We start from the raw sequence: 12,141 nt of genomic DNA on the forward strand, positions 1-12,141 counted from the left end.
TTTGCGTGTTTGGTGTGAGTCTCTTCGTATTCCAGCACACATAGTCCCTTCATATTCCAGCATGCATGCCTTCGACATCAAATCTCCTGGTATCTGTAAACAGTGAAGCTATTGCTTTGCCTAAATTCACTTGAACATTTGTATGCACTTTGGGATGATGACTTACAGGGATCGAAGTGTTAAAATCCATTGATTGCAGTGCATGGCTCATGTGTGTCCTGGTAGTATATGCGTTGGACAGAATCCCATTAAAAGTATGGTAACATCATAATGGAACATTCTCTTGCTGGAAGTTGATGGAGTGCTGGTTATTTGAAGGAGTCTTCAATCAGTAATGGGATTATCCTTCTCTTCAGTGGATTTCCCTCCTATCATTAGGCACATTTAATTTTGAAAAATATTGCATTGCTAGCTATCTTCCTTTACAATTACATTTGTGGTCATTTATTGACTTGATTTTTTTGAATAATGACAAAAATTCATGGATTATTGGAGTTATTAGGAACTCTAATCGTGTCCATTGATGACAACACAATAGAAATCAACAAAACTACTCTTGTTGACATTCAAACATGTGTGCAACATACACACGAAAAGGTAGAATTTTTGGAACTTGAATCTCAGCTTCAACAAGAAGAATTACAACAGTGAAGTCAACATTCTGAACTTGTTTATGTTCAGAACATTGAAACAGACTCCCATAAGAAACAAGTTGATTCAGATCTAGTACCCAATGAAGTAAAAAAGTTACATGCAGATGCAGAAGTTCAGTCTGCAGTTCCCAAGCCCATCACCAGACCTTGGGAAGAGCTTGTCCATAACAAGCACAAAACTGGTCTTGGATATGACAAAGAATTGTCCTTTCATATTCTAGACTATTCCAAGCCCATTCAATTTCAAAGTGTTGGGTTTCTTCATGGCGGTTCACCTTCACCTATTCCAGATTCTGCTCCTCCACATTCGCAGTCAAAAGTTTTTAAATGCCAACATTGTGACTGAGTTGGCCATATGAAAGATCACTGTTTTGATCTTCATCCATGTGAGCACTGCCATAAAACCACTCATTCTTCAAACAGATGCTTCAAAAACAAGAATTCTCCAAGAACAAAGATTCATCTTGGATGGATGCTTCTTGGCAATGGGCTTCAACAACCAAGAAGATATTTCAGTCATATGTCAGAACTTGTTCTAGAGTATTGAATAGTCTTGCAGTAGAGTTTTCTCCATCATCTCACCTTGTATCCAATAAGGGGGGAAGTGATGGTCATATACAAGCTTCAAAGCCACATCAAACGAACTTGAGCCACAACCTGCCAACTAGATTCAGAGTTGTAGGTAGAGACAAAGATTCCCTTGAGCATGCCTTCGGTTGGTAATCAACCTTAAACCATCTATGCGAGGTTGAGACATCTCTTCTAAGAATTGGGGACACTTCCTCTAGCAGAAGACTTCAGCTTCTTGCCAGTTTTGGAAGAGTTCCAGGAATTGCATTAAGCATTCCAGAGTTGGTGGTCATCCTTAAACCATCACAGATTGAGACCTCCCTTTTCAAGTTGAGGTTCTCCCTTTTTATGCGGGGTGAGACCTCCCTTTCAAGGTTGAAGGTTTCCTTCTTCAAAACATGAGGAGCACTTCCTCTAGCAGAAGACCTCAAATTCATGTCAGATTTGGAAGAGTTCCAGGGACTGCACTAAGCATTCCAGTGTTGGTGGTCATCCTTAAACCACCCTTCTTATACCAACATTCAGAGAGCACATTCAGCCTAGTGTTGCCATGCATTTTTTGCACCTTTCGTATTATAGCTCTCTTCTTGGACTCATACATACCCCTTCAGATTAAGGGGGGGAATGTTGGACACCTAATCCTCTATGGGTTGGTGTGGAATGTGAACAACCACCGGATTCCAAGAGACCACTTGGAATATGAATCCAAGGGTCACACTAATGTACTATATATATGATCATTGTGAATAATAGACGCAATCCAATGTTTATCATTCATATTTTGTCTGTGCCATTGTCATGTTTATCAATTTTCTCTATTAATATAAAATTTAAAGCTTATAAAAAAAATAATACACCTTGTCACAAATTAATCTAAATACAAATTTTTAAACAAAAGTATATATATCTATATATATATATATATATATATATATATATATAGTGATGTAATCTTATGAATATTTTTTTGAATAAATTGATAAATAAATAAATAAATTGATAAATTTAATAAATTATGTAATTTTATTTTTTCGAATTTATCATAATAAAAATCTCATTCACTACATCGAGAGACACTCTCCAGTGCAATATGGAAGAGATGTTGTAATGTCTTATCATGTCCTATCTTGTTAAACATTTTGACTCGATAAAATTACATAAAAATAAAATTATAATTATAAATAATAAATTTGAATATATTTATAATTATTAATATAACATTTTGACTTAGTTAAATTACATAAAAATTTAAAATAAAATTTAATAATTATAATTAATAATTAAACTAACCTAGATCCATCTTAACTCTAGATAGGGATCAAATCTTTTTTTTTTTTTGAAATGTTAACTATATCTTGCTATTGATGATTACAAAGTCTAGAAAGACATGATCTTCAAAAGATTCTCTCCTATATACATATATGCTCTTCTAAGCTAAGCATTACCCATACTAACAAAAAGATCTTACAATTCTATTACAAAATGATATTGCATAACAACACTAGAGGCTTACAGTGCAAATCCTTGAAGGCTGAGTAACCACATGAAAAACAAGAGCTTTCTACCAGGTTGAGACCATTACTAAACCAAGAATAGAGCAGAAAAAAACCAGAAATGAACAAAAAGTAAGATCATAAAATTTAACAGTCACATCTCCCCTGTAGGCACAAGGAGTGACTTTAGAAAAGATGGAAGGAGCCAGAGAATTTTGGTCCACATCGCTCCATTTCTCAAGATAGGTAGTACATGCAGAAAGAGAAAGCCTCTGCTTAATTAAAAGATTCGTCATTGTATTGAAGTTCTTGTAAACATGAAAAAATAAAATTCGTTGAAATCACTGCTTGATATTTATAATTCTAAATTTCCAAAAATAAAAATTTAGTAATTGTAAATCTTTTTTTACTTTGAAAGAAATTTACGCATTAAGAAATTTGATTATTCTCTACATTTTATAAATCCAAAATTTAAATAAATCTAAACTATCTCATATACATATATATATATATATATATAATTTTTCATCTTTAAATTTCACTCCATAAATAAAACATCCATTTTAATATTAGACAATAGTGTACCACAAAAGCTGAACTGGATGGTTATCATGATATTTCAATTTTGCAAAGGACTATGGTCTATTGTACGAGAAAGGATGACTTGGAGAGGGCATGGGAAATTGGTTATCATGTTATTTCATTTTTCAAAGGCTATGGCCTAGTGTACGAGAAAGGATGACCTGGATAGGGCAAGGGCAGAGAATTTGGTTATCATGTTATTTCATTTTGCAGAGGACTATGGTCGGTTGGACCCATAGGAGTGAGATGCATGAATTATATTCAAAATATTTAAAGTTTAGGAATTCAATCATGTTTAAAGGTGGGATATTGTGCTGAAAATAGGTTTTCCTAATTTCAATAATCGATTATGATTTGACCCTTTTTTCCAACGAATTGAATTTTGATGAGGAATTATTTTTCTTTTAATATATTAATTTTGGTTTAATAATATTTAAAATATTTGTACATTGTATGGAAAAAAGGGTTTAAATTGAATTTTGATAAAAAAAAATTGATTATTTTTATTTATTAATGTTATTTGATAATAGTAAAAAGGTTATAAATGATGTTAATGTCATTATCATTGAGAAAGTTTATCATATTCTATTTACTTTTAATATTGTTTTAATTTAATAAAAAAAATGATTGAGAGAAAAGTTTAATTTTGAGTGTTTTTTTTTAATTAATTTTATTGTTAATTGACGAAATATTTTTTTATGAGTTTATTGTTAGTTTTTAGTTTGAGTATAAAAGTTATACAAGATATAACCTAGTACTTGAGTTTAAAGAAGTGATTAGTTACAAAACTAACATGATAAGATTTTTTGAGTTTAGGTTTCTGTGATGTAAGTAATTTTGATATGTTTTTTCTAGATCCATTATAATGTGTTTTTTGAGTTGACATTTTAGGCTATGAAGTGTGGCTCATCATCAAGACATTATGATCCACACTTGCTAGCTCGAAACATCGACTCAAAAAACACATTGTGATGGATCCGGAAGAACCATATCAAAATAATAAGACTTGTCTATACTAAAATATCTAGAAACTAAAAATAAAAGAGTCATTGGCTTTATAGTCATTCTGAAAACTAGGAGGAGAGAGATGGATCCACTTCAATGGGAGCAACAACAACTTTATTGTTGGTTCCTAAACTAGATCTTGGGGTCAAGCTAGCCTCGATATGCTCCAATCTATTGCCTAGAGCTTTCATTTGAAGTTGCATTTCACCAAACATTAACAGGATTTTATATTTGGAATCATTTCTTTCCAAGAAAACCTTATCAAGTAGTGTCTTTATTTTCCAGTAAAATCAATGGTATGAAGGCATTGATTCAAGCATCGCTTGGTGTGCCATGTGTCTTGAATCCAAGCAATAACTTCCGAGAGGTATCTCAATTTGAGTGCCAATCCTATTCTTGGACAACCTCCACCTCTGCATCCTGAAGTTGTTATTGTATTTCTTTTGAAATTTGACATATGGAATAGTGTTGTGGATGACTGGACTATGTAGTGAACACAAAAACCTCCTTGAAAACCACGACCTCCACTTCCCTAGTGGTTTTGTGCACAATGTCAAGTCATAATTGTGATACGAAGAAACGGATGGGACAAGGAAAAAAATGAGGGAAGGCGAGAACTGTGAGGACCCAGTAGGAGAAATAATGGTGGGTGTCAAGAAAGTGCGGAAAAACTAAATGACCCTACCGAAAACTAGTAATGATGCTAGTAGCAGAAACTAGAGATGGGAAGAAAACATCACTCATTAATAACAAAGAAATCGATGAGGAAAAGAAGAGAAGTGGGAATATTCTTATAGCAAGATGATGTAAAATAAGAGAAGGAGGCCTCCATCATAGTGAAAGAGGGGAACAAACGAAGCAATATAAATAAGCAAATGAGAGTAGTGACATAGCGTTGGGCTCACATCAGTGAGCAATCACAAAGAGTAAGGGACTTCATTAAAACATCGTCGATGGGACTAGGTCTCATATTGTCAAGTGGTTGGGGGACAACAGGGCACATCGCCTTCATTAATTGCATGGAGTGGTGGAGGCCTCACTAACATCCTCCCTTTTCCATTTATCTTTTCCCACATAAACTTTTCCATTTATATTTTCCCACCTCACCTTTTCCATTTATCTTTTCCCACATCACCTCGTCCGAGAAATTTAAAAATTAAAAAAAATAAAAATGTCTTGTAATTTAAATCTTTTTGATTTATTATTATAAACTTTAATTACCCAATCTTTATCAAAATTACAATTTTAAATAAAATTATTATTAATTTAATGTAAAAATAGATTTAACACTTTCAAATAATCATAATCAAATTATATAATATTAACATTTTAAACGTACAATTTCATTAATTCAATTTTTTTAATTTCATATTAAAATAATAAATCATTTATTTTTAAATTTATATTACAAATATTAATATTAATATTTAATGGACATAAACATAACTATAAAGTATGTTGATTGTGTTTAGATTTTGTGGTTGGGAAAAATAATTGTTATTGGAATTCAAATCTAATAAATTAACATATTTATACTTTAGAATAGAGTAACTTTATTATTTTTTTAACCAATAATAATATTAAATAACTTTATTATATTCTTAAATAAGTTTATACTAAACACTAAGGTCAAACCCCTAAAACTTTAAATACACTTTCATAGACAATACCCAATGCCCAAAACCCTAAAACTTTAAATACACTTTCACCAACTTAATAAACCGTATTTTAGTGATTTGTTTAAAAATCCAGTGAATTGTAAAGACATTATCTTTGCTTATTTATTGAAAGGACAAAGAATTCGTCAACAAAATGAATATGGCTACTTATTTAAGTGATGATATTTCATGAAATTTTGCACATTCTTATATATGTAAATAGGTTTATATTATATTTAAATTATTACTTTTTTATGTGATAATATCCTTTGATTAATTATATATTTATAATTATAAAATAAATATCATTATGTAAATAATATTTGTAAATTTTATTATGATACATGTAGGGTTACAAAGAGGGTAAGGTTTTGGGTGTTTAAAAATATTATAATTTAAAATATATTTTTATATTTTTAAAAAAATGTCAATATTTGGATTGTAATCATATATGTGGGGGAATAAAAGTGGTGGAAAGTCCAATTATTTTTGGGTTTTTATTTTGGAATTTGTTAATGAGATATTTTGTAAAATTTAAATGGCGGGTTGTAGGGCATGTTTTAGTTTTCCAAGGTTGGGCAATAAATCCATTATAGAAATTAAGGAGGAAAAAAGCTGACCTAAAAATAATAAAAATAATACCATTAATAGGTGGTGACCCATGCTTTGGAGAAGAAAACTTTGTGACTTTAAACTTGTACCATGTGTTAATCAATGGTAGTGAGGAGATGGATGGTTTTGTTGAAAGTATTTATTGAAATCCAAGTCACATAATGTTAGGGGCCTTATAGGCCTATTTAGGAAGACCATGGTTTAAGGAATCCACTCATTGGTTTCAAAATTGGATATCCTATGTTTGTAAGAAATTAAGATAACCAACTTCACACTAACTAGAGTCCTAATACATATATGACATGATGATGTTATATTCCATACTAAATACAAAATTAGGCAAGGAGAGACAACCACTCTAACATCACCTAAGTTTTTTTCCATGCATTATTAAGTAGGGGTTTGAGCCATCCAACTCAAAATCTGTAGACAAGTTCAATTCACAATCATAAGTAACATCCATATCAACAGGTGAATTAGAGTCATCTACATCACCTCCATTTTGTTGGTTTGAGTTTCTGGTTCCTGCTTTTCCAATTTCATCAGGATGAACACTTTCAAGTGTCTTTGTCAGCCACTTCGGGGGACCTTTCTGAGATGGTCCAGGCTACTCTGTTGATTGAGTTGGGACTGAATCAAGATTGAGTCTCCCAATTCTATCAATTACATCACTTAAAGCATCATCCGTTGTTGGAGTTTCATGCAGGGGAGATTGTTCTTCAGAAGAAGATGCCACTTGTTGATCTAGTATAGGAATCCCCCCTTCAAGATGTGGAATCTGATTATCAAATTCTTGAAATGATTTCGTTTTTGCGAATCTATCCAAGCGATCAAGTTGCCGCTCAACAACATTGTCAGATTTGGATGATTCAAGAAAAATTACATCTCTAGATACAACAAACTTTTTATTTACTTCATCATAGAGGTGATATGCTTTGGAGGTGTTTGAATACCCCAGAAAGATACACTTACGACTTCTAGCACCAAGTTTGTTTCTATGTACCTTTGGTATCAATGCATAACAGGTGGAACCAAAGATCCTAAGATGTTTTACTGAAGGAACATGTCCATACCACAATTCATAAGGAGTCTTGTTTCTTATAGCATTAGATGGACATCTATTCTTTATATATGCAGCACATAGAACAGCATCAACCCAAAACATTATCTTTACATTTTTGAAGAAAAGCATGGATCGTACCATATTCAAGATTGTTCTATTCATTCTTTCAGCTACACCATTCTGTTGGGGATTATAAGGCACAGTTGTTTGATGTTTGATCCCATGTTGGCGAAGATAGTTTTCAAATTCATTTGATGTATATTCTTTTCCATTATCAGTGCGAATAGACCCAATATGAGATTGTGCATCATTTTCAATCCATTTATGAAAATTCTTGAATGTTTGAAAAGCATCAGATTTGTTCTTCAATAAATAAAGCCAACACATTTTGGTGTAATCATCAATAAATGTCATGATATATTTATTTCCATTTGCAGAAGGAACAGGCATTGGACCACATAAATCTGAATGGATGAGTTCAAGCTTCCTATGTGCTCTTGAATGTGAATCACGAAAAGACTGTTTGCTATTCTTTCCTAGAATGCAAGCATCACATTGCTTATGTTTCCTAGGAATTGTAGGCAAACCAGCAACACCATTTTTCTTCAATAAGCGGAGACTGTCATAGTTTAAATGTCCAAATCTAGCATGCCATAATAAACTTGATGGAAGTGTACCTTCTTCATGATGAGAAATATATGAGAAATGTTGTGCATGAGCAGAGGTCCCTTGCAGTTTGAGAAGCCTTTCTTCTTCTATTGCCCTCATGACAAGTGAGTGGTCAGAAGCTTTTCTTACCTCAAGTTTGCCATCAAACATATGAATGGAGTGACCTTGCTGGCAGATGTGGAACAAGGACAACAAGTTTCTCTTGAGCTGTGGGAGATATAGAACATGATCCAGAAGAAAGTCTGGAAGACCAGGCAGTTTAAGCCTGATTGTGCCAAGCCCTGATGGCTTGATTTTTGGCTGATCTGCAAAGTATACTGCTCCATCAACATTATCAGTGAAATCTTCAAAAAAATCTTTTCTATGAGTCATATGACAGGTTGCTCCTGAATCAAGCAACCAATCATTTTTCGAAGAAGCAAGTGAAGCATTAAACAAATCTTCATTTACTCCAATGTTACATTGTGCCTCAATATAGTGAGCGGATTCAGGTGCTTTACCTTTGTCTCTATCATCAATTTTACCTTTCTGTTGGTTTCTTTTCTGCTCAATTTTGTCCCATGGTAGCTTGCATGTAGAGGCATCATGTGATCCATTTCTTTTGCAGCGAATGCAATGTAAGTCTGCCTTTTCTCCTTGAGAATTTCTGCCCCCCTGCCTCTGAAGTATCTTCCTCTTCCTCTTCGTCCACCTCTTCCTCTTGTAGAATCTTGAGCAGGATGCTTTTCTTTATGAGCAAGGCACACAGTCTCTTCAGAAGATTCAGGGGCTGTCTTCTTTCCAAAGGATTTCTCTCTTTCAGCAAACTTTTTCACAAGAGAGTCAAAGGTTATATCTTTAAGATTTCCATTTGCTTGTAAAGATTCAAGATAATTGGAGTAAGTAGGATAGAGTGCCTTGAGAAAAGCAATAAGAGGGATATCCAGCTCAAGCTTAGTGGATTTGATATCATGCATTATAGATTTTACTTCAGATGCAAGAGCAAGAGGATCATTATTTTTCAGTTCAAGAGTGAAGAGTTTAATCATGAGCTGAACAACTTCAAGTGCAGAATGTGAGTCATAGAGTTCTTTCAGCTTTTGTAAAGCTTCAAAGGCAGTTGAATATGATGAAATATGGCGACTCACCTCTTCATTTACAGATGCTGCGATTAATGCATAGGCTTTGCTATTCTTGTTTTCCCAAATGATGAGCTCTTTGTTTGATGTAGGTTGCACTGGGTCATTGTCTCCTTCTTCGACACACACTCCTTTCCACAACTCATTGAAGATGAGGGTGTGTTTTATCATCCGGGACCATTCAGGATAGTTCTCCTTGCCAGTGAGAACTATTCCTACCATAGAGATGATTGAATGCATTCTGTAAAAAAATACTTCTACTGATAAAAAAAAACTTCTGCTGATATACAGTGAAATTGTACTCAAAAAATTTCTGTGGGAAATAATTTTGGTTGTTTAAAAATAATCAATCATTCACCGCGAGCTCTACAAAGTTGGAGCAACAACGGCATCAACCCTGAGCTCTACAAAGTTGGAGCAGCAACGGTATTACAATTTCAAAGTTCATTGAAAAGACTAAAAAAAAATCACCATAAATCCCTTTGATTCTCTAGACTTTGAAGCCAGTGTTAAAGTGCTGGACAATTTTTACTATATGGGAGAACGTTAAAGTCGTTTTAAAGACATACTAAAAAAAATACGCTGGATCAGCATTGCCAATCAATATATACCATTTAATATACAACGTTCAACGCAAATGGGCATGCAAAAAAACTTCCGCACTCAACCATATACCATATACCAGGTTGTTACTGCTTCGTTGAACAGTCGATACCATATATATGATTTAAATGCGCTGTCCATTCAAAATAATACCAATCGATACCCACAGAGACCGACAATTACCCTTCCGCATTCAAATGCCGATATAGGAGTTGTCTCCCACGTCAGGCCAGGAGTAACTCCAGTTTGGTAGAAAACTGATTCAATTTATTTCATTAGGTAGCTATTGTTATATACAAAGGATGTGACTGCTCAGTTCATCTTCTTATGACTGTTCACATTCCAAATTCACCCAAGAGACATATCTTTCAACATGATTTGATTTTTCTTGTATCGAAGCTTCATAAACTTCTTTTGCACATTAATATTAAGTGTATTAATTGAGTCCATACAAGGGCATTTTGACACAATATCCACATCATCCATAAACACACACACACACACATATATACAATGACATTCTGACACAATATCCATATCCTCCACACACACACACATATTATGACATATGTATTTAACACTTATTTATCCATGGCAACCTTGAAGTCTTTAAAAATTTGAACACTTTTACCCTCAAATTGTGTACTTGAAATATTTTTTGTGGAAACTTGCAACCTTTTAGCCAAGTTAACATTGATGAAATTATGCTTGCAATTAGCAATGACCTTCTCTTATTGAATATCTCCGTGAACCTTAATAAGAATTCGTCATGTGAAAATAAATCATTAATGCTCTTCTTGTCCTTATTTACAACATGAAACCACTTACTAAAAATATATATGTTGGGGATTGAGGGAAATCAATAACAGGTAATAGAAACATAATATAAAGAAATAAACCAAAGAGCAATGATGCTTTGAGATGGTGAGTGGTATCTAAAGACATCGTTGCAACACTTAAGCATAGTGCATTGTGATTAAAACAAAACAATGCATGATTTGAAAATAATCATGTTCTTCATCCATGTATATAATATTCGAACCATAAGGTCATTTATTTATAGTATCCAAATATAACCAAATTCCTTGCATCGATAGTTTCAATTGTTTCCATGAAATACACATTTTTTTTTTATCTAGTTTATTATTCTAGTCAATCAATTATTGTTGGTTAATCAACTCCCTATGTTTACTCAATCATTTAGAAAATTAATTTGACCATTCAGTTGACTCCTTCAACCACTTATTTGACAGATTCGCTAGTCGACCATTAGCGTTGACTCATCAACCACTCAGTTGATTTCATAGTTGACTACTTTGCTACTCGAGAACTTAAATTACTATCTCATGTTATTCGATCCTTTAGCCATGTTTCTAAAAGATTCAAAGGTGTGATGAACCAAAATAACCTTAAGTTCCAACATCCCCACGATCCCCCCCCCCCCCCCCCCATCAACATAACATTTTGGAGGTTTAAGAGGTGAATTATGTTAGCATGATGTCATAACATGTTATGTAACCAGATCAAAAAAAAAAGAGAAGAAAATATAGATCAACGACTTGAAAATAAGACTCTTTGAGGAGGGAACCTGTTTTTACATTACATAAATGAAAAAAATTTGGATGATTGAAATGACAAGACCTCATTAGTATATATAGGAGTCTAAAGGGTCAAGATATAATTAGGGATTGCATAACGCTAATAATGTAAGATATCAATAATAAGAATAGTGGGTTTCTAAAGGGCACAACAATAACAATGTGGGGTACTATGGGGCACAATAATAAAAATATGGGGGCTACATTAGTATTATAGGGACCTAGCATGCATCCTTGTGACCCATTTTTGTTGCTCTTCTGAACATCATATTTGTTCCAAGAAGTTTTTAAAACTATTGTGATATGTTTAACTTGAGGTGTATTCCCGTTAGGTAAGGGCACCATTTCTTCAGAGCATGTAGTATTGCCAACATTTCCTTCTCATAAATAGGTTTGTGTAAATAATTTCCCTTGATTGGATGACTTTTAAAAAAAAATGGGTGTTTATTCTTACATTAAAACAACACTAATTCCATATCCCGAGGAATCACATTCCACAATAAATGTTTTTGTGAAG

This window comes from Pinus tabuliformis, chromosome 2_1, assembly GCF_031772625.1.
Source record: "Pinus tabuliformis cultivar Carrire ecotype Pingquan chromosome 2_1, CPIR1, whole genome shotgun sequence".
NCBI classification, from domain to species: domain Eukaryota; kingdom Viridiplantae; phylum Streptophyta; class Pinopsida; order Pinales; family Pinaceae; genus Pinus; species Pinus tabuliformis.